Raw genomic sequence first — 24,912 nt, forward strand, 5'->3', positions numbered from 1 at the left:
ATTCATTCCATGACTCCTTGGATTGTGCGTATTTAGTACGAACCGGGAAGTCATGGATGGAATGGGTTTTTCAAACATGCTTTCATAAGAAAATATAGGATTTTCTTGAGAAACACTCTTCAAAAGAATCAAAGAATATTTTTCCACCAAAACTAAATGTTTATGAACTCGCCAGCTTTATGCTGATATTCTTTCAAAACTGCTTGTATTCTCAGGGAATTAGTAGACTGGTACTTCCAGGAGTTGGAGAAATCGGAGCGTTAGAGTCACGCCTTTTTATTTACTTTTGATATGAACGAAATTATGTATTAAGACAAATGTAAACCTTTTTCATATATGTATTCAATGTTTGGTTGTGTTTACTATGCTTGCTATGATACAAATGTTGTGATACTACACATGACGTCAACCACCCCCGAACGTTTCCGCCGTTCCGGTTTGGGGGTGTGACATATTACAAAAGTGGAGTTTTCTCTTTGTGAATGATGTAGACTCTTTATAGTTCAAAGTTGTTAAACGTATTCATGGTATTGGGGGAGGGTTTAGTTTTGGTGGAGACAAGCTAGTCTAATGCTTGGTCAAATATAGTTGGTTCAACTAATCAACTTCATGAAAAAGACATTCTTCATCACTTTCAAATGAGAAAAGGGTTAAAGATGGTTCTATAACAAATTTTTGGAAAGATGTTTTGATAAGTGATATCCTCTTTTATATTAGATTTCCAAGACTCTTTTATCTTGAAAGAGTACAAAATTGTTTACTAATTGATTGGTGGTCTAACCAAGGTTGGACATGTAATTTGTGTTGGATTATTAATGTACCAACTTATCGTTCCTTTTGTGCCTTCATCAAATGAACGAATGGGTTTGTGATCTCGATCACTTAAATGATTTCATGATCATTTCGATTAGATATTTTTGTTGATGACATTTATTTGTGTGGGGAATGAAACTACTAGATGAAATAGATTTATTCTTAAAAATATAAATGTTTTGGATTGGAGGGTGTTACTGAATCAGAACTAGAAAATATTTGAATTCAATAAGTATTGATACCTAATGAACATCAATACCTATTAATTCAAATATTTTCTAGTCCCGATTAATTGATATGCATTTCGTTTTGTGTCCTTGATTTATTCAATAGGTATTTTCTACACATGCACAGAAAATATTTGAATTACATGTTGGCAGATTAATTGTGAAGTGAATTAGGAGTTGGTGGGATGCTACTATTCCCCAATGTTTTTCTGTTAGTGATGTTTTCTTGAGGACGGATTCGTTGAGTGTTTCGAGTACGAAGAGATCGAAGTTGGATGCGATTGTATTAACTACCGTCTGAGTCATTAAGAATTATCGAAATATGAATGTATTCTGGTCTAAAAGATATCATTGAGATTCCATTTTTGAAAAATATAGTTTTTTATTCATGTAATTTGGTTTGTTCATAGGAATCAAAAACTAACAATCAATTAGGTTTTCTGGTTACACCATCCTCTATCGACTATCCTGTCGTAATTTGTTCTCTCTAACTTTTCGCTATTTTATACAATTCAGTCATAAGTTATTCTTCTTGAACTTGAGGTATTAATATTATATATAATAAAAACCAACACTTATATAATAGTATATTTTTGGGTTTTAGATTTTGGTTATAATAGTTTCGTATGTTGGTAAGTTTGGTACTTGTGTAAAAAAAGCTACAAAAGTTGTCCATGTAATTTACAAACGAGGTCTATGTGCATTTTTTATGATGTGTTTTAAACTCTAGCCACAATAGTTTTGTATGTTGACAAGTTTGGTCACTGTGTATAAAATAAATTACAAAAAAATATCCTTATAATTTGCAGGAAATGTCCATAAATATTTTTTTATAGAAATAAGCAATATGTTTAAATAGTATACTCTTTGGTATGTATTCACCCCAAAACATAAAGAAAACAATTTTTAGTTACGTATAAACTTTTTTTTTTCACTAACATCTAGATACCTTTCGTTTTCTAATATATGATTGCCGTTCCTCAAAAACATATAATATGCAAAAACATTGATATCTCGGTGATATAGTCAACGTTTTAGATAATATTTTATATCTAAAAGCCAAAGAATAATATTTTCAAATAAAACGAGGACTTGTAATAACATGTGAGCGGTTGCTAAAAAATGTGGACTTGCAATAAAATGTGAGTGGATTCTACCTTTTTGATCTTTATAAATAACGATAATAAATATTTACAAAATTTTAAACAAAGTAACAATGTTGACATTTGGCAGTAGTAACTCACTGTGGCCGTTGTATGTGTAATTTCTCTTAGAAATCAAATATTTTTCTATCTTTTGTTTTTTTATTAAATCAATATAAATATTAAAAAACTGTTATAAAACAAAATATAAAATGATATTTGATTTATCATTCCTCTGTATAATCATTCCAACAAATGTTATTGTATGTTTGTATGAACAGCTTTTTAAACATCATTAAATATTGAACCATTTTTGTTATAATATGAAACTTTTCACTAAAAATCAATATAAACGTATAAAAATAGGATACCCAAAAGATTTCATATAACAAAATTTTACAACAAAATTTGATACCTTTCATATTTCATATGTTAAATTTAATCAAAGAATTATAATTAATAAGATAACACGAAATACAATATATTTTTAGGCAATTGAGCTAATAATTAAAAGATAAAGTAAAGGGATACTATGCAATAATGCAAAGATGCCACTGAAACCGTAAAAGGTTAAAACATCACAAAATTATATAATAATCAAATTAGAATATCCTAAGACCATCTATCAATCTTTCTTTTCATTTAGATATATTGTCTACTAACTTTATTCATTAATTTTTGATAAATATATTATATTTTTTTATTTGATAATGCAAATAAGAATATATATATATATATATATATATATATATATATATATATATATATATATATATATTACAGTCCTACTTAACATTAGGTACTAAACCTCTAAATTATGCAGTTTTATCTTAGTAAATATAACCGATTCAGTTTTCACTTGGTAAATATATAGCTCTCCATTGCATTTCTTTACTTTATTATTGTTTATTCATATTTGTTTTCTTTCCTCTGTTATCGTTTATTACTTCACGTCAATGAACATTACTGTTTTCCACTATGATGAAGAATTAACATTTTTGTTTCCCTATCAAAATTATTGCTTCAAAATTGAATCTACAACGTCAGGTGTTAATCATGAATCTCATAATTGCAATCTTTGGCTAATAAAATGACTTAGTTTCATTAGGTTTAGTACCTAAGCTTAGGTGGGGCTGTAATGTATATTCACTTTTCCATATATATATATATATATATATATATATATATATATATATATATATATATATATATATATATATATATATATGGGATAGTACAAAAAAAAAACAGTAAATACTGTGAGAACGTAAAAACACTATTTTTATGTTATTATTCTGCAATGATTTTTGTATTCACAACTTTATGTCATTATTCAACAATGAATAAATGAATAGTCACACGTTAAAACTAAAATTAGAATTTACTACAAAAATGCACATACATAAATTTATAATATAATAATAACATTTTAATGAATATATAAATAATCAAACGTTAATATTCATATTAGAATTATTTCAACAGTACACATATACAACATTAATTACAGAATAACAACATAAATATAATATTTTTACGTTCTCACATTATTTACTGTTTTTATTTGAACTTACTTTTTTCTCTCTCTCTCTCTCTCTCTCTCTATATATATATATATATATATATATATATATATATATATATATATATATATATATATATATATATATATATATATATATATTAGTTAGCTAATAATTAGGTTTAAATGGAGCAAATAAAGTTTGTGATTTTAATATTATCAACATATTTTAGTGTAGTTAATATTACTATTGAGACATATTGAGTTCATTTTAATTTCTGAGACTTGAGGTTCGGGGTGCACACAAGGATTGATAAAAGCGGACTTAGGAATTAGAGGGTCCAGGGGCAACGCTTGAAACAAAAACAAATATCTATAAAGCAAATGGTCCTAGAAAAGAGTTTTTTCCCACAAAAACTATTATATTGCGTCATTATTAATTGGACCCGGTTTTTCCCATGTAACTGCCATCAACCAATATCTTCCATATATTTAATATAAGATTTATGTTGCAGACTAAATAAATCGCGAAAAATTGCAGCGTTACTTTGCTGAAATTTGTCTCGGCAAAACACAAGTCGTAACAATGTATTTTGTGTTTCTAATTCTGATTAAGCCTATAATCAAAATTAAAGTTGTTGGATTATCTATTTTTGAATTTGTATACCCCAACCAATAAAGACATTACAATTTCGAAAAGTGATACAATCATGATCTTTGCAACATCCAACTCTATTGTTATTCAAAATCCCTAAATTTTAACAAATAATAGTGCTTTAACTTCAAAATAAACATTCACTCTTGTCGGGAGAGTAAATCTTAGCGATTTAGAGTGTTTTTATCGATAATAAACATAGGCATTATATAGAGCTTGCAAAATCATGTGAAATGTTCACTAGAATTACAAAACAAAAAAAAAGATTGTTTGAATGCGATCAAATAATATTGAAATCATTTTAAGTAACTTTAAGTAAAAAAGAAATAGAAATTAATACAAAACGTAACCGTGTTTTTGCAAAGTGTTAAAAAAAAACTTTATTTTAAATCTAAAAAGAAATTATTGAATGCTTTAACGTTTAACATGAATGCAACTTTTAAACATCTTTGTCATTCTCTTCTCTAGGCACCGGCAACCCTTCCCCCACCAATTGAATTCAAAGTTGTCTTTTGCCATCAAAGCTTTAGCTTTTTTTATCTCCCGATTATATAATAACTATAAAACAAATATTTTAATCATTTTTTCTGGATTTTAATATCTTTATATTTTGATATTCTTTTTATAAAAACTTCAAGGGTTTTTGGCACTGTAGCACAACAAAGTTTGATGAATTTACACATTTAGTCACTCAACTATATTTTGTGCGCAATTAGTCCTTAAATTTGAGTTTTACCTGTTAAATAGGGGATAGACCCACAAACTAATGGGTTTCCAGGTTACTTGGAATCATACGTGGAAAATGGGTTCAATATACGTCCACCTAAGATTAATAATTTAAAAACAACAAGGCTAACCCCCAAGTCCCCCAAAAAGTCATCAACCCTAAATTCCCCTAAAAAGTCAAAAAGTCATCAACCCTAAATTCCCCCAAAAAGTCATCAACCCTAAATTTACTGAAGTCTCGTGCGTTCACGGAAAGTTGCAGCATGCCGACTACGTCAAATGGTTTATCTTGTTCGACCATACTTTCATGGAAGATACCCGATCAATAGAATGTGACATTCGTTGTTTCGAAACAGGGTTATGGCTAGGGATCATCAAACCTACCATTTGGCCACTAACAGATTATGATTTTGGGTGAGGGGATAGCTGAGTCGGTGGACGCATACAAAGGCCTCAACTCAATACAATACCAAATTCAGTGGAACAAGATACGAGTACGAGGGAAGTGTATTTTCTTCCGATGGGACCGACAATTAAGTTTTCAATAAAGAAAGATGCAAATTCAATAAACGGGTATCATGAAAATTATCGTTGTGAGTTCCACCCTTCAGTTAGATCCAAATGGGGTAACGACGAACACCGATCGATGGAATGTCAACCATTTTGAGGAAATCTCATCCCTTCAAGACATCTTCCACTCGTGATTTCTGGAAACGTGAAAATGGAGAGATCGAAGCTGTTAAATATGCTCTGCCAACTACAAAATCAGGGTGGTGATATGCAATATGCAGATGTGAGGTTGGAACGGGTAGAAAGTGTCAAATTTCCAGGTTTTAATTTGAAACAAGAACTGAATATCTATTCTTTTACATTTTAATCGGTGAGTTTGTATCCGTAGTGGGTCTATCCTCTTTGCTTGATTGTTCCAAATTTGGTGGTGGAGGGAGATGAAAGGTGGTTGTGATGGTGATGGTAAGGGTGGGGTGGATGGTGGTTGTGACGGTGATGGTAGCGGTAAGGTGGTTGCCAGTGGTGTTGGAGTGGTGGGTGGTGGTGGTGGTGGCGTGAATTATCTTAGCAACATTTGTCGGTGGTGTTGGAGTGCTGATAGGAGGTGGGAGGTGGATGTGTGTGGTGGGAGGTGGAAGAAGAAGATCAAATTACATAGAAATCAAATGATTTTTCTAGTGGATATTATGTGGCCCCTAAAAATATATAGAAATTTAATTTAAAATGCCACATCATCAAAGTAACCGGTTATTCCCTTATCAGGTCACATAATGATGTAATTGACAGTTAAAACTTAATTTTAATGACCTATTACGCATAAAAAATACTTGAGTGACTAAATGTGTAAACTCGTCAAACTTTATTGTGCAGAGTGCCAAAATCCCATACTTCAATTGGTCTCTTGTATGTTATAACATAAAAATAAAACAAAACATTTTGTTTTTAAGGCAAGGGGAATTATGGGCATAAGCACGTGGGGTCAGATTGGGACAAAACTTTTTGACTATATGAACATTTTTGGAATTTAATCATTTATACAACTCTCTTAATAAAGCAAAGTCCTATGGAAGTAAGTGAAGGTGAAAGCTCTCCACTAAACCCCATGCCCTACAACCCCCCTTGTTACCACTATTTATGCACAATGTACAAGCTTACTTGCAACTTATATTTTGTCCATGCGACTGTAGGAATTATTGTTTTCCAGTCGTTAACGACGTCGACAAATAGAATTTTCTTTTAAAACAAAACAGTATATAACAAACCATGTTTGGATGTAAACTTTTTGTAGTTTCTGTTAGGCTCAAATTGTGTAGAAAAATGTATATTTTGAGATGGTGTTTTGGTTTGTAACTATGAAAACTATATATCACCAAACTGAAAATAGATAATTAACAAATTTATCACGACATTCTCTATATTTGAGAAGATGGTTTATGTTAAATCTTCTCGACCACTGTATTCACAAAGTTCAAACAAAATTAATTTATTTCGCGAACAAAAGGTGAATCATCGGCTTAGCAAACTTTACACAGCTTTGCTATCTCGTTCTGCTAAATAAGTTTATTATTTCAAGTATTTTCTTTTTCAGAAAAGAAAAGAAAAAGGAAAACGTTTGAAAGGTCATCCAAAGAGAATGAAAAAGATAAAAAGTTGCAAACTTATTCAAATGATGATTATCATTTTAATTTTGATTAAAAAGATGTCATGTTCGATTCTCAACACATTGTCTAATGTTTGATCCAAATCATAAACACTTCTGTGGTGGAACATTTCCAAAAATAAAGGTTTTGCATTTGTAACCGTTCATTGATTATTGTACCCTTGATTATCCGAATCCTCGTTAAATTAGTCCCATATATGAGGCTAGTTCGTAGCTACATGGGCTCTCAATATAGATTTATGTGTCATTGGACGTGAACTTTCAGCTTCAATGCTTTCTATGATTTCGATTGTTCTTTTCATCACTCTTCCAACAGTTATCCCCACCTTCATCCATTCATTTTACGGATGAAGATTATGATGACATTTTTAATTGAAAAAAGAGTGAGGTTGATATAAAATGAATGATATTGGTTAATATTTGTATTTGAAAAAAGTCTAACAAAAAATAGCCGTTGATTTGTGGTCAAAGAAGAGAGAATCATGATGAGCTCGACATATTTTGTCTTATGCCATTTGTGCTCGGTGGTGTTTCACCATGACAAGAAAATGCTACATCATCTATACCGAGCTATGTCGTGTCCATCCCAATCAGTCTAATAGTCATTCTAACGAGGAAAAATAAGTTAAGTTTGTATACATTTAGTCCTTATTGTTTTTGTTTTTGTTTTTTTGTAAAAAAGTCCTTAAACTTATTTTTGTACACATTCAGTCCTTATGACCGGCTACTCTAAGTTGTTTTCAGTCTGTACACATTTAGTACTTAATGTTTTTTTTTTCCAAAATAAATCTTTGTTGTTTTTGTATATATTTAGTCTTTATGACTGGTTTTTTTTTCAGGTTTTGCTCAAGTGACATCTAACACGGGACAATCATTAATGTGGTGTTCTTATATGTGGCTCGTGTGAACAGCGAAATCATGTGTCACTTTTCTTGGTTTTGGTTTGGTAATGACAACATATAAGACCATTTAGTAGAGACAAATTAATAACGTTATACTTTTGATTTTAGTAACTATTATAGTACAATAGCAACTACATTTAATACTAACACTAACTTCATTTAATAGCAATATCAACTAAATTACATCAGGGGAAGAAAATACATTAACCAAAATGATTCCAATAGCAACCAAATTACACTTTATTATAAAAGATTAAGTTATTTAACCTTATAACTACATGAATTCTTCTTCAGCTCATTCATTTCTTGTTTGAGACATGAAAACTCATTTTTAACAGTTATAAGATCATCTTCAAAATTTGAGGTCAAGTTGATATGTTTTCATCCATGCATTGCCAAAATTTATAATTTTTACCCAGTTTAGTAATAAAAAAAATTAAGTAAGTAAGAGACCAATTTGAAAAAAACAAAAAATGATCAAAATCGACATACCAAATAAGTAAGGAAGAGTACATTTGAGTTGGAAGAAAACAATTACAAAAAATCTCTTTGTCTGCTATTGAGATAGATGAAACCGAAATCGAAGACCTCTTCTTCTTTGAGAAAACTTAGGCAACAACATTATTTGACCGATTCATTAATTAGGTTAATAATATAAGTGATGAGTGAAACACGTATGAGATTACCTCATTAAAGATTATCCCACGTAGGATGTCACGTGAACAAAACTTGAAGAAACCAGTCATAAGGATTAAATATGTACAAAAACAATAATAACTTATTTTACATAAAAAAAAAAAAAAAAAAACTAAAGACTTATTGTGTAGAAAGTGGAAAGTAAAAGTAGTTCATAATAGGTTCAGTAGATTACAGCTTTGGTCCTAGTGGTTTGGTTAGACTCGTATTTTCGTTCTAATCTTTGAAAATTTGACAGAATACATCCCTGTGGTTTAAAGAAATAACACTGTACATCATTAGTACATTTAAAAAGACCATTTTACTCTTTCTTTTTAATTTTTGGTGTTTTCTTATATATATATATATATATATATATATATATATATATATATATATATATATATATATATATATATGCACAGAGAAGGCCCAGGGGTACCATATAGTTATGCCAAAATACAGTCATAGGATTATTTACAATAACAAATAATTTGATTTGAAACGTTAATGTATACCGAGTCAATGACAAACAGCCCTAACAACGCCAAACTTCGGCTAAAAAGGCGGGCAACATCACGACTAATGGTAAAACATTTCAAATTAAATTACATGTTATCAGCCTAGACTTTTGTATTTCAAATAACTATATGATACCGAAGGTTTCTACCATATTAGTAAAACCATAATTCCATGAGATTACTTAACACTTAAAAGGGTTTTAGCCTATCATTAGGCTAGTACAAACAATAATAAAGTATGAGTAATGAAAACTTACAAGAATTAGGGGAAACACAATCAACGCAAGATGGATGCACCAGTAATACTTTAAAACTTATTTTATTGCTTCAGAATATTTTTACAAGAGAGAGAGTAAGCAAAGGATAGGAAGAACTCTTCCAAGATACAAAATATGTAAACATAATAGCCTATATATAGGCCCGGACTTCAAACAAAGATTAAAAACTATAAAATGTTATAGAATAATAATTGAGTGCACTATCGAGTGCATTGTGACAACTGGCTGATAAGATACCTCTATTATTGTTGCTTTATAAAAGCAAATAACAGGTGTAGGAATTTTCATCGTAAACTTATTAAGTTTTTGTCTTCTTCTTTTGTAGCTTTTCCAATATTATATCTTCAATAGTGGCAAAAGCATCTTCGACCGTAAATTCATCCATAATGTCATTGTTTTCATCAATTGGCTGAGATTCGCCTGCAAGACAATTATCATCATTGCCTGTAGATAACATGGAGCTGTCTGACGATTGTTTATTGATGTTTTGAAGCAGATCTTCTTTCATTTGACGGAAATAGGTCTTGATAATTTCATCTTTTGATGGCGAGGAATTTCCCTGTGCTTTGATGGAGTTCAATGCTTTTTTCATAAGGATTAAAACTGTTGGATTGTTCCTTATGGGATAAAAATTCTTTTTGGGATTTATATTTTGAAATTGCTTGATTGATATTATCAATCGTTTGTTTAGAATTTATCTCATTTGAGACGGGATCTTTTTGCAACATCTTTGCCCAAAATTTTGTAAGGTATGACCTTTGTAAAGATGGGAACTGATTGGGACTATAATCCACTTCTGGGATCCATTTCCAGATCCAGGGAATTGAAAATTCTATGAAAAAATGGAGAGTAGGTATTACTTCTCTTCCCCCATTAGAATGTTCAAGAGCTTCCTTGTATTTAGGAGCTACATGTAGCCATTCAACATATAAAGATTTGAATGGTTCAGGTAGAATTTGAACACTTGGACCATATGATGTCCACCATTGTGTAAACCAATTTGGCAACTTTTGTTTATAAACTTGGTCACATATTTTGAAAAACCAAGAATGTTTCTTTTTTGGATTTTCATAAAGAAAAGCTTTATAAAAGCTATCGATATAATCCCATAAATTGTATTTTATTAAGATTTTTTGTTCAGGGTGGAGAAATTCTCTTTCACTGAGGGTGCTTAAACCCCATTCTTCTGCAGATATAATCCTCTTGAATATTACTTTGCTAAAGTTATAAACTTTTTTATCTCCTGCAGAGGAGAAATGTGAAATTTCACATGTACCTGTAGAGATTAGTATATTCTCATAATAATTTCGTGATTTATAGGAACATGCTGCGTATGAGGCAGTATCCAGATATCTGGAAAATAAATTCCATGGATCATCATTATCCTTAAAATATAGCATGATATCCTTTTCTTCTAAAAGAATTATTAAATCTTTGTGGGGGGTTAAAATATATTTTGAGGAATCATCATTGTCTTCCTCTGAAACTATTTTTGAGAAAGAAGGATTATTATCCTTCTGTTGCTTCAAGAATTGTTGGAAAGCCGAGTATAGTGGATCTCCAGGTTTCGGCATATTGGATGATGATGGTTGAGACACAATATTTCCAGCCATTAATAAATTTTTTCCCTGTTGAATAAGAGGATATGATCCTCTTCCTCTGCCACCTCTATTAGGGTAGCCACTTCTTCCCTTATTGGGGATCATTCTGCAAAATTCAATTCAAAAGTAGTATAAGTTTATTCTCCAAAAACCTAAGATGAGCTCTTAGGCCTATAAGTCTGAATCTTAATAAACTAATTCGCTTAGTATGGCGAATACTATCAAGGATATTTGTGTCTGTTGTTGGCATATTATCCAATAAGTTGGTTAATTCAACTTCAGTCTCTATAATTGAGTTTCTCGTATTAGAAACCTCATTTGATAATTGTCTTAAATGCATATTGCTCATTTAAAAATTCTCTGGTTAGAAAATCAGGAAGACTATTATCTTCACCTTTTCTATATATTATTGTAAAATCAAATGGTGCTAAATGAGCTTGCCATCTGGCAAACATTTGTTTAGACACATCATGCTTAAAATCTTTATTAAACATAAATTTTGCTGCTTGACAATCAGTAATTACAGTAAATTGTTGATTGTAAAGATCATCTTGAAATTTTAAAACACATTTTACTATTGCCAGGATTTCCTTGGCAGTAGTAGCATAATTCTTTTGAGAATCAGACCATTTTCCTGAATAAAATCTAACTAAATATACTTCTTGTTTATTACTTGGATTAATTTGTTTTAAGACCCCTCCATAACTTATATCGGAGGCATCAGTTTCGACAATTTTTTCCCAATTTGGATTTGCTAAAGACAAACAAGGTAACAATTTTACATTTTCTTTTATTCTTTGGACTGCTTGAGTATGAAGATCAGTCCATGGGATAGGTTTCTTTTTTAGTCTATCATATAAGATAGCCGTATCTTTAACTAAATCTTTATAAAAAGAAGATATATAATTTAAACTTCCTAAAAATCTTTGTAATTGAGTTTTATCAATAATTTTGTCAGGAAATTTAGAAGCAAACTCTATACTTCTATTTATTGGAATTATATGTCCTTTTTCTATATTATGGCCAAGAAATCTGATTTTGGATTGAAATAAAACCATTTTGGGTTGGGATATAACCAAACCATTTTTTTCTATAATTTGTTGAAAAAGATTTAAATGTGAAAAATGATCTTCAATGGTTTTAGAAAAAACTAAGATATCATCGATATAAATTATCATGCAATTGCTATGAGGATAAAAAATATCATTCATAATATTCTGAAATTCAGAAGGTGCATTTTTTAAACCAAATGGCATAACATTCCATTCATATTGACCAAAAGGAACATTAAAAGCAGTCTTATATCGATCCTTTTCATCAATTTGAATTTGCCAATATCCTGATTTTAAATCAAATTTTGAAAATATGATTGCAGTATTTAATCTATCTATTTAATCTTTTTTATTTGGAATTGGATACCTAATCCACTTTAAAACTTTATTTAAAGGCTTATAATTTATTACTAGTCTAGGAATTCCTCTTTCTTGTTCTGAATGTTTATTAACATAAAAAGCAGTGCAAGACCAAGCTGATTTAGAAGGTCTAATTAAATTTTTGCTTAGTAAAGAAGATATTTCTTTTTTACAAAGATCCAAATAGTCGTGATTCATTTGACAAGGACGAGCCTTGGTTGGAATATTTCTTTCATCAAAATTGTCTTCATATGGAAGAGGAATTATATGTTTCTTTCTTTCCCAAAAGGCATTAGGATGATCAGAGCATATTTTTAAAATAAATTTATTTCTTAAATTATTAATTTTTTCTTGTAACTTTGGATTTTGTAATTTTCATCTATGTTTATTATTAAAATTTCTTCTTTTAAAAAGTTTATTTGTTTCGTTTTCAAATCTATAAGATCTATCCAACGAGTAAAAGGCTTTGTAATAAATTCAAAAAATACTTCATAATTTTGAAAATTGCCTAGGATTCCCTTTTCATTAACTCCAAACGGCAATATTTTTTGTAAAAATGGAGTGCCTAAAATGATTTCATTGTGGGACATATTCTTAATTATTGTAAAGTTTAGTGGAATACAAACTTTATTATTACAAATCTTTGCATTAGACAACTTATAACTGATATCCAATTTTTCTCCACTAACGGTGCGAATCACATGGGTGGATTTTTCAAAATATTTGACAGGAATTAAACCTTCCTGTATACAGTTTATATCTGCCCTGCTGTCAACAAGAGCAATAAATTCTTTTCGATAATATTCTCCAATTATTAATTTTATTTTGACATACCATTTTTGGGATGTAACTAATTCCATAGCACTTAAGAATTCATTCGACTCATTATTTGAAGTTGATGTTTTACTATTATGGGATTCTTTTTCAAGAGTAATGACTCTATTTTCTAACTTATTATGATTGTTTTTTAGAAAAATAATTTCATTTTTTAAATTATTGATTTCTTGTGTGTAATCCATGATTGTAGTATTTAATGAAATATTATTTTTCATTTTTAATCTTTGATCTATCTCTTTCATAGAATAAATTGGTTCATTAACCTGAGTATTTCTTTGATTATTTATTATTTGATCAATGATTTGTGATCTTAATTCGGAATCATCTATATTTTTTAAAATAGATAAAATATCTTTATCTAAAACGTTTATTTGTAAATTATCCTGAAATTGTGATTGAATATTATATATTTCATCATCACATGAGCAATTATTTTTATCTATACAAGAGCAATTATTTTCTTCTTCTTCATTAGAACTACTTGATGTATAAATTTCTTCGTCAGACTTTATATTATTTATTTCATCATCAGATGAGGATTCTTCCGAGTTATTAAAAAGAATTTCTTTTAATTTCTCTTTCATATTATCATCTAGATTTAAGTTATTAATCTTTTTCTTTATTTTACATTTATTGGCAAAATGACCAATTCGACCACATTTATAACAAGTTGGTGGATTATCTTTCTTCTTTTTATTATGTTTTTCTTTTCTAAAAGACTTTCTTTTAGATCTATATTGTTTTTGGTTTTCACTATATTTTTTAAATTTTTTAGGGATATATTCCCTTTTTGATCTCTTTTTATTTTTTAAAGTATCAATACCAAATTGTTCACAAAAATGGCCTAATTGTTGTCTCTCAGTGAGGCGTTGTTTTTTTATCTGTTGATTCAATTTTATTTCATTACACAAGGCTAAACCTTCTTGTGTACATATTCCGATAAGTTTTCCATATGAATAATTTTCATAAGGAATTTGAGGATGATTTCCCTGTAGTTGTTTCCTAACCCTTTCAGCAAAAAGGTTTGGAAGACTATCAATAAATTTTTGTTTCCAATAACTAGAATTACAATCATCTAATTCTAATACTCTGCTCATAAAAGTATCTTTATACCATCTAAATGAAGTTAAGGTTTTACATTTCATACCATTTAGTAAAGTTCTAGTATTACCAGAATTATTTGACCATTTACCCGAAAAATGTTCAATTATACTTAAAAGGAGTGTATAAACTACATCTTGAACTATTGTTTGTGCAGAAGTTGAAGTGCCATCTTCATTTTTAATTTGATTAGTAACTATTTTGGTAGCATTATAAATTTGAATCTTATCTGATTCGTGTAAATAATTATCCCACCAGCCTTTTAATTGGCCAGTAAAACCTGCTATTATCATTTGAGCAACTGTTAAATCAGTATTTCCTAATTGTTTTGCACTAGTAGCATATAAAGTCATTCTTTGAGTTAACAAATATATTTGTCTCTCTGTAAAACCATCTAAATTCCATTCATAGACGTTCTTACCATTGTAACTATTATCTTGAATAAACTCTTGTTCTTCAAATGAAACATCTTGAGGAGTAGGTCTATTATAATAATATTTAGATTGGACGGGTTTTCTAGCAAATTTACCATCATAACTCTCATATTTTATTTTATTAATACGTTTATCTTGTTCGGATTCAGACTCAGAATTATAATCTGATTCTTTAATTCTGTTTAAAGTATTTACACTTAAATTTTCAGGTTTTTTTAATTTTTCTAAAATTTGATCTAATTTTGTTTCATTTTTAAATTTAAAATCTTTTATTTCTGGAGGAGGTTGGAAAGTTGCTATTATTTTTTCTTTATTCGGCTTTGTTTTCTCTATTTGAGATTGTTCGATAATTTTATATATGTTTTCTACCTTTTCTTCTATAGAAAGAATTTTTTCTCCAAGAATTATAGAATATAAATTTGTAAATTTATTTTGTTGTATTAATTGGTTAATATGTTCTACGGTTACCTGTAAAGTATTACTTTCAACTAATTTTTTATAAGCCGAAAACTTTAAACTTATATTTTCCCTGGAAATTTGAAAACTTTGTTGTGGCGGAAAAATCGATTTTTGTATATTTCCATTTGTAAGAGTATATTCTCTTTCTATTATGTTTAAATAATTAATTATATACTTATGAAAAAACCATGGAACAAAATATATAATTTTGTTTATTTTTGATAAATAAGAATAAAACTCATCTTGTATAATTGTTAATTCTTCTTTTGAAAATTCTTGGAATAACCAAGTTTTAAAAGGCTTCCATTTTTCTGTATTAAATTCATTATAAATTATTGATCTTGCCAGTGATCCCGGACTAAAATTTATTATTTCTTCTCTATCCATTAAATTGGAAAATTCATTTCTGAGGCAGTAGGATCCTCTTCATAGACACCTTGGACTATATTTTCTTTTATATTTAATTGATTTATTTTGTTGTCTAATTGAGACGTAGAACATCGGAAAGGAGTTTCTACCTTATATTCTAAAGGTGATATATGAGAATATAGTGATCTAGTTGATCTACATCTTCTTAATAGAGGTATTTCTCCATCATCATTATCGAATTCTATTTGAATTCTTCCTTCCGATGTTTGTATAATTTCTGTAATTTTATTATTTATTTTTGGTTGAGGAGGAACCGCTCCCTCCAAGACCCAATTTTTTGGGAAATCTATTTCATCCCACTTAATAGCTTTTCTAGTGGTTATCTTAGACATATCAAAATTACTTTCTATTAAAATAGTTTCATTATTAGGTTTGTTAGTTTTTTTACACCTAGGGTTCATTGTTTTTAAAGGCCTGTAGTATATTTTATAGCATATACATATTAATTCAGATCCTGACATATAATTGTATCCATTTGTTTTAACATTTAAAGTTAAAGCATCTAATATATTAACATCAGATAATGATAATTGTAAATTAGGATAAACATTAAAATATACTGGACCATTGGTCAGACTAGACTGTATTATACTCATTAAAGATTGTTTCCAATTCATATTACGACCATCACGTAATACAGCTAAAAAACTTTCTGGTAAACCTTGTAAAGTTAAAGGTTTAAAAGCAATTTGCACTAATCCTATATGTAAATAATTATGAGTATATTGATATCTATAAATATCTTCATATGTTAATAATTTAACAACCATATCATCTTGATTCATTGTTAAATTTTCTTCAGTTGTTTTAACTGATTGTATAAAACCTAATTCTTCAAAAGTACCTAGCTCATATAAAACTTTTGGTTGTATTCTAGGAATTGTCCATTTGTTTAACAAATCTAATTGTTTTGGTATTTCATATTCTTCATTTATTTGATTTTTAACATTATTTCTATTATTCCTTTTGAACATGTGAAAATTCATTTGGAAAATAAGTGTTAAATAATCTTATGAAACACATGGCTCTGATATATATATATATATATATATATATATATATATATATATATATATATATATATATATAATTGTTTAGTTTTTTTATATTTTGTCACTTATATTTTTTTGTTATATTTTATATATATATATATATATATATATATATATATATATATATATATATATATTTTTTTTTTTTTTTTTGAAATTGTATTCGAATATATTTTTAATGTTTTTTTTATTTTGTCTGTTTACATTTTTTTGACGGATTTTTTTGAATAATTCTTCTAGTTTTTTTTTCTTTGATGCTTTCGATGTATATTTTAATGTTTTATTGGTCTTTTGTTTTTTTTATATATTTTTGTAAAGCTTTTTCTAAATTTTTTTGTATAAAAAATATGAAAAAGTTTGTTAAATGTGAATATGATTAACACATATTAGGCATACAATTATTTATTTTAAAAAGGTTTAATAGTATAGGCTAACCAGAATTCGAAATGAGTGTCACTGGCTTCGAGTTCAATCTTATAAGTTTTAGAAATTTTTTTACATTTCGTTCCAAATGGTAAATGCTTATTAGAATTCCTATAACTCAAACACATGTGTCAATGTTTTCGAGTTCATTTTTTTATTTGTAGAAATTTTGTTCGTTTTCGAGTTATATCGTTTCCAATTAGCCATTATATAACATGAAAGTCGTTTTTGAATTTCGGTTAGCCTATTTATTAATTCTATTAAAAAAAATAATTTTATACATAATCTATGTTAATAATATTCACATTTAACAAACTTTTTTTATATTCTTTACAAAAAATATTTTCAAAAACTATAAACAAATAAAACGTCAAAAAAGTTAAAATGTATTCAAGCAACACGTCAAAAAACTGTAAAAAATTATTCAAAAAACATCAAAAAAAATATAAACGAACAAAATTTAAAAAACATTAAACAATATATTCGAAAAAATATCAAATAAAATCTAAATATTAAAAAATATAAATAAGTAAAATTAAATGTAAGTGAAAAAATATAAAAAAAAGTAAACAATTATATATATATATATATATATATATATATATATATATATATAAACAAAAATATAAAAGTAAGGGTAAAATGGACTAAGGATGTGCAGTGCAATTTCTTTAAACCACATGGATGTATCTTGTCAAATTTTCAAAAATTAGACTGAAAGTGTGAATCTAATCAAACCATAGGGACCAAACCAAAACTATAATTTACTCCAATAGGTTTTTAAAAGGATGTATAAACTAATTGTAGAAAATAACTTGAAAATAACAAATAAGCCTATCATTTTAAATTTTCAATAAAATGTGACACATTAATTTCAAATAGATCTTCAATTTTCTTGATCCCTTGTTGGTACAAGAAGTGATATCATATTATCATGGGATTAATGAGTGCGGTCAAATGAGACTTCAGTTATCAAAGTCCGACTTGCCAACAATATATCAGACATACTCATTGTAATGGACAGACGATATGAACAGACAGGCGAGTGTTTGTATTATCGGTTTCATTTATTTATATTTCGAAATTATTACATACAATATTTTTATTCTACAATTTATACATCATGAACATATTATAACACGAAATAGATAGAATTTATACATCATGCACATATTATAACACGAAATAGATAGAACATTTATAATAAGCAAGTCTTTTGTTGGAGCTTTTTATAAAAAGAAACTTAAAACTTAGAATATTTAATTTCTCTTTACAATAGGAAGGTTTCTTGAAGTAGTTTATTAGTCGGATCTTTGTTTAATTGTCAATTTTTAATTTGTAGAAAAGCAATGAGACTCATTAATTTGTTGAAAAAGTTTTAAGGAAAAAGCTAACCTGAAAAAGACTTAGGTTTGAAAAATCTCTCACAATAGTTTTTTCAAAATTTATAAGTGTTTTAGTAAAAGAAAACTCTTGAAAAACTTCCTAAAAAGCTCATATTGTAAATGCTTCAAGTTTTTTTTATAGATATTATAAAATAAAGGATAAGTTACATGAATCATCCATATAGTTTTAGCTAGTCTGCATGTTTGGTCCCTATAAAGAATTTTTAATGCGGATCGTTCCTATGGTTATAAAATGATATTTATATCATTTTCTTAATTTAATGTTTATTATAGGGTAAATTATACCGATCTTTCCCCATGCAGATGCCAAAATACACGTTCAATCATTATTTTCAAAAATTAACTCAGATCATCCATCGTTTGCTTAAAACTTGCACGTTTTGTCCCTGATGTGCGTTTTGGTTGCGAATGTAGTCCACCCAGTGTTTAAAGTGACCATAATTGTGACAACCGTCAAAATTCGAGTCGGTTCTAGATTTGAATAAACTTAGTTGCACATATACGCACGACACATACTGGACTTAGTGACTAGAAGCTCAGTTATAACCTACTAGAAACTTGGAAGCAACTAGAAACAATGGATAATGTACTTAGATTTCACATTGATATGTGAATTCTACAACTATTTAACTGTAGAGGCTATCCATATTCGGGTCACTCTTTGACTCGAACACCTTTTCATGAATCATATACATACATCATGCACTTGACCTAGAAGTAGAAATTAGGTCAAAGTCTCATAAAAACTTAAGTCAGAGTTAAAAACTATGACTAGTATACTTGATTCCTCAATTTCGTTTGAATCTCGAAACCACTACATAGAATGCCAATAAACCGATAAAATAAGTTATAAATATTATTTATAACTATAAAAGAGTTATAATACCATAAGATAAATTGAAGTCTTAAAGATTCTATTGATTTTGATATCTAAAGATTTATTAATTCTCAAAACCCTAAAAACCCTAAAACCTAAATTTTATAAAATTTGACATCAAGAATTCTATAAAAATAGTTATGAAACTCATAATATTATCCTAAAACAATTAAATTCAGGGAAATATAATCAAGGAAAATAAAAATTTAAGTCATTAACATTTACCCTTAATTTATAAATCAAAAATCAAGGTTTTATGAATAAAAACTTGATTTTAGTGCACATTTTATATAAAAATTGAGATATTTTATAAAAGAACTTAAATTTTATAAAAGAAAATGAATGAGAAAGGGGTATTATACTAAAAAATTCGGATCCCTCTCTCCCCATATCTCTCTCTCACACTCTCATTCTCCAACACACACACACATCTCTCTTCTTTCTCTCTCTAGAAAACTCTCTCTACCTTCTCTCTAATTTTTCTCTCCAAACACCACTCCATTCTCTCTTCCTCCCTCTAAGAACCATGAAATTTTCCAGAAAACAAACCCAAGAACACTCCTCAAACTCGAAATCTTCATCATCTTGTGGTATTCTTAAAGGTAAAATCGATTTCTACTTCACTTTTCCTTCAAGTTTTGCTCTTTTTCTTACACTTTCTCCTTCTTCATCTTCTTCAAACTTGTTTTATTTTTGTTAAAATGGTTTTTAGAACATGATGGATGTGTTTTAACACCATGCATGTATGATAAACAAGGTTGCATGTTCATGATCTTAGTGCAAAAATCGATTTTAAGGATTAAAACATCAAACTCAAGTTAAGAGTTTTTGAGAAACAAAATTTTGTTCATAAATGCATGTATACATTTTGATAAGTTTTAATCTTTTGATCTCTGGAAACATGACTAAAATATGAGTTTATCATGATATATTTAAAATACTTCAAAAGATTTACTCAAGGAAATGATGAAAACTCACTTTTCTAACCAATCATCATGCATGCAATCTGCCAGATTTCTTTACCTGACTTTAAACTGTCATATCTCACTCATTTCTTAACCAAAATTCGGGATTCTTTTTCGAAAATATAATATTTTGAGTTAGCTTTCAAACCCATCTGACCTCACTGGAAAATTCAAATATTTCGATTTTTAGCAATTTTTACAAAACAGTTGCTCAATCAGCACCTTTTTGTGAATACTAGTTTTGTATTGCATGTTCAAAGGACTTATTCATCACTAAAAGTCATTTAAAAATTATTTTGAACTCTTAATATCATGTATTAATAGGTACAAAAAGATCTTGATTCAAAAGTCTTTGTAACATGTTGCAAAAATTGTCATAGTAACATCAATAATCTTTACATAAATCACAAGAACCAAGTTTTCTCTATAATTTCTTGAGCCTTTAGGCATGGTTTTCAACATCAAAAATAAGAAAACAATTTTTCATTGTTATTAAATTGTATGAAGATGCATTCTGGAAATTTTCAGCTCAATATATATTTTCTTTATTTTTATATGAAAATAATAAGAAAATAGAGTGTTAAATCATATAAAATACTTACGCTAGTAAATAAGTTCTGGAAAAATTCTTGGATGATCCTTTAAGTTAATAAACATTCCCCATGAAGTTTCAATGACTTTTGTTACTGTTTAGTATGGTTTTTAATTTTCTTTTTATTTAACTCTAATAAATCATAAAACCACTTTAGGGAATGTGAAAATATTATTTCTTATTTTTCGCAGCTTGTACCCTGTATTTAAGACTCAGAAAAATATTTTGGGAATTTTTCAAAATGTATATCTATTTTTCCATGATTTTTGTGTTTATAATGGATTAAAAACAGGAAAAATAGTTTTACTCATCCAAAATTAATAAAAATTTACCAGAAACTCTTATAATATGTTAGGATGATAAATAAAATTTTTGATGATTTTTATCTTCTGTATGCTATTTTTCTTCTATTTTCCCAAGATTTAATACACTTAAATGTACAAAAATCACAAAAATTGTGTTAAACTTTTTGAAAACACATATTAATATTTTTCCTAGATTATGTACACTGTAAAATAGTTACACAAAAATTACAAGAAATTTTCATGATAATTTACTATTTTTCCATGATTTTATGATTATTCATGGAATTAAATGGTGAAAAATAGTTAGACAAATCAAAAATTCAAGAAAATTTATCTTAAGGTCTTTGACTTCAATTAAAAATGAAATACAAAGTTTGGGAAAGTTTAGAACTAAATTGATTTCGTTTTGAATATTTAATCATTGGAACACCTCTAAAATGTTAAATATTAACATTTCAATAATGGAAATTTTCCACTTAAATTGTTATATAACAATTGATTCTTTGAAACTTAACTTCCACAGAAAAATGTTTGTAACTTTTCAATATTAAATTTTGACACAATATTGGCATAATTCTATTGTAGTAGTAAGTATACTAGTATTAGATTTCAATTAGAGACTCATTAGTGTGTAACATCGTTGTAGGAAAACGATAGTGGTACGAGTGGAGCGTAGATCAAGGCATCATTTGCATCATCTCAATGCATTGTGAGTATTCACGCACTCCCCTATTTTCGGTTTTTATGTTTTGGGGTGGAAAAGCATGTCCCGAAAAACTATTATTTGAATGTTGCATATAAATTGATTTGTATCAAACATGATTGCTATTTTATTGCTATGTCTCTCTATGTATGTCTATGCAACACGGAACATGAGAACTTATCGTACTAAGGCCCTTCCCTTATCTCTAACCATTAACTCTTTGAGCCAATGGTCATTATGGATAGCGCTATTAGGAATTGACAACTCCTCACTCGCCCTATTGCTGGAGTGCATGATACCATATTCATCTATGGAACGATAAGCATAGATCTTGATAGGGCTTCAGTCATAGGTTTGGTTGAGACTCATTGTTTGCTCATACACATACAAACTCGTTTCTCGTTATAGCAATAAACTTTTTATTAATTATAGCAATGAACTTTGTTTCTCATTACAACAACGAACTTTTATTACTGAAAACTTATATACATGTTTTAGCAATGAAATTGTTTGCTCCTTGTAGCAATGAAATTGATTGCTCATTTTAGCAATGAAACTTGTTTACTCGTTTGAGTAACGAACTTTATCTTCCATGAGAATATGAATGTTGCATCTTATTTGGGCAACATACCTTATCTCTCATGATGACAAAGAACTTTGTTTTTACAAACTTATTTACTCATTTTAACAATATACTTTTATTATTGGAAACTTTTATCAAAACTTTGATTTCAATTCATGGAACCAATATTATTTTGTTTATCTGTGAGTACTCACCAACTATTTTTATAGTTGACGCTCGTTTTACATGCTTTTTCAGGAATCATCGAGTAAGTGGCACTTAGGGGCACTTCACTTTTAGGAGCATTCACATGTGTTGTATTTCAATTTACATTGTAATTTCTTTTAAAAGTTGTTCAAACCCATTGTAAATTTGTAATGATTTTTAATACTATGGTTGGTGTTGTCTTTTAACTTTTGCTATGAAACCCTTTGTACTGCCACGCCCTGTGTTTCCGCTTTAGCGGGGTGTGACAGAAAATGGTATCAGAGCCGAAGGTTATAGAGAATACCGGTTTTCCTTTGGAGAACCATAACTATAGCCAAAAAAATTTCAAAACATTTTTAAATACTGAACATACTACTCCTATAACTAATTCGAGTACACATTATTAGACTTTAATTAAGTATAGCCTGGCCAACTATGCTTAATTAAGGAAAGTTAATGTGAGGCTGGAAACGGTTATAGTAGAATTATGTTCAAAACAATTTTCAACTTAAACTTTTGAAAAACAAAATTTTTCGGTGTGCGTACGGGCATTGCATATTATAGGCATTCATTTAGATACACTTAGAAACTAAGTGCACTTTTATAACAATGCCTTTATTTAGAAATATTCTTGTCCTTTATCAAGTGCTAGGTTAACCACTTAGGTTATATCACTAGCCACTCTAGGAGCAATGCACATAGTACTAAGAACGGGTATTCCTCGGTAGCTATTGACTTTAGATGTAAGATTAGTAGCTAGATATACACAAGTAATAATCTTAAGTCGAAACCTATACCAATTATTCCTCAATACCTCTTCATCGTCTTCGTACTGTAGTTACAACTAGGAAAGCGTTCCGATACCGACACGGATGAAAATTAGAGCATCGCGTAAGGAGGTAGATGAGTCATTTATAAGTAGCCACTTGGATATCATTGGAGAGCATTCCCAATTCGACTCACGAGGAGACACGGAGGTTTAACGCATACGTGAGACCTTATTACTACGCTACGATTTAGCTTTAGGTTGTTTCCACCTTCAGGTTAAAACTTAACATAGGATATCCCTTTGACCTCTATAAAAGGCCACGAAGTTGCATTGACACCATAAAACGTTTTTCAAACAATTTTCTTGCCCTTTATCTTAGGGAAAAAGATATCGGTACTCGTCTTATACTCGCCTTAGTATTTAGGTACGATCAGCTACACTAATATACTTATTCCTTACTTCTTAATCTTCAATCGAAAAATTATTTCGCTTCATCGGTTTTATTTATCATCAATAAAATATTTTATAACCACTACAATCAACTTAGTAGACATTTCTTAACAATGTAAGCAATATTCTCGCTAAAAAAAAAATCTTTTGACAACTTGCTTTAACTTAACACTTTTCTTCAAAACTCAATTGAACCATTATTGGTTTTAACCTTGCAATTTCAATTTTATTTCAAATCCATTTCAAATCCATTTCAATGGATAGATGTGTTTTTAAGGGCATATAAACCATTTTAAACCTTGATTACCATTTTGGCACGTTTTCGAAAAACTTAGAAACATTTACTTTTATAAAAGTGTTTAAATTCTATGCTATAAAACATAGACATATGACATTGAAGTTCATATTACGTGTAAAAGCTTCATCGGATCTTTCAAACCACTTTTGTTTTGACTCTTTTGACCACTTTCTCATTTAGGCATTGTACCTTACTTAAATGTGTTTTCTTGAATCCCAACATGATATTTTCACAACTTTCTACTTCACATATGTTTCTAAGATATCTCTAATTCCTAAATTTCCAACACACATCATTTGTTTATATTATTTCAAATTAGTTTTATAATCCGTGTTTATAAAACTTACAGCATTGCAAAACTTAGTGTTCACTTTTAAACTTCCAGCGACGTACTTTTGA

This window comes from Lactuca virosa, chromosome 3 (assembly GCF_052849685.1).
Source record: "Lactuca virosa cultivar CGN04683 chromosome 3, Lactuca_virosa_CGN04683_v6, whole genome shotgun sequence".
NCBI lineage: Eukaryota > Viridiplantae > Streptophyta > Magnoliopsida > Asterales > Asteraceae > Lactuca > Lactuca virosa.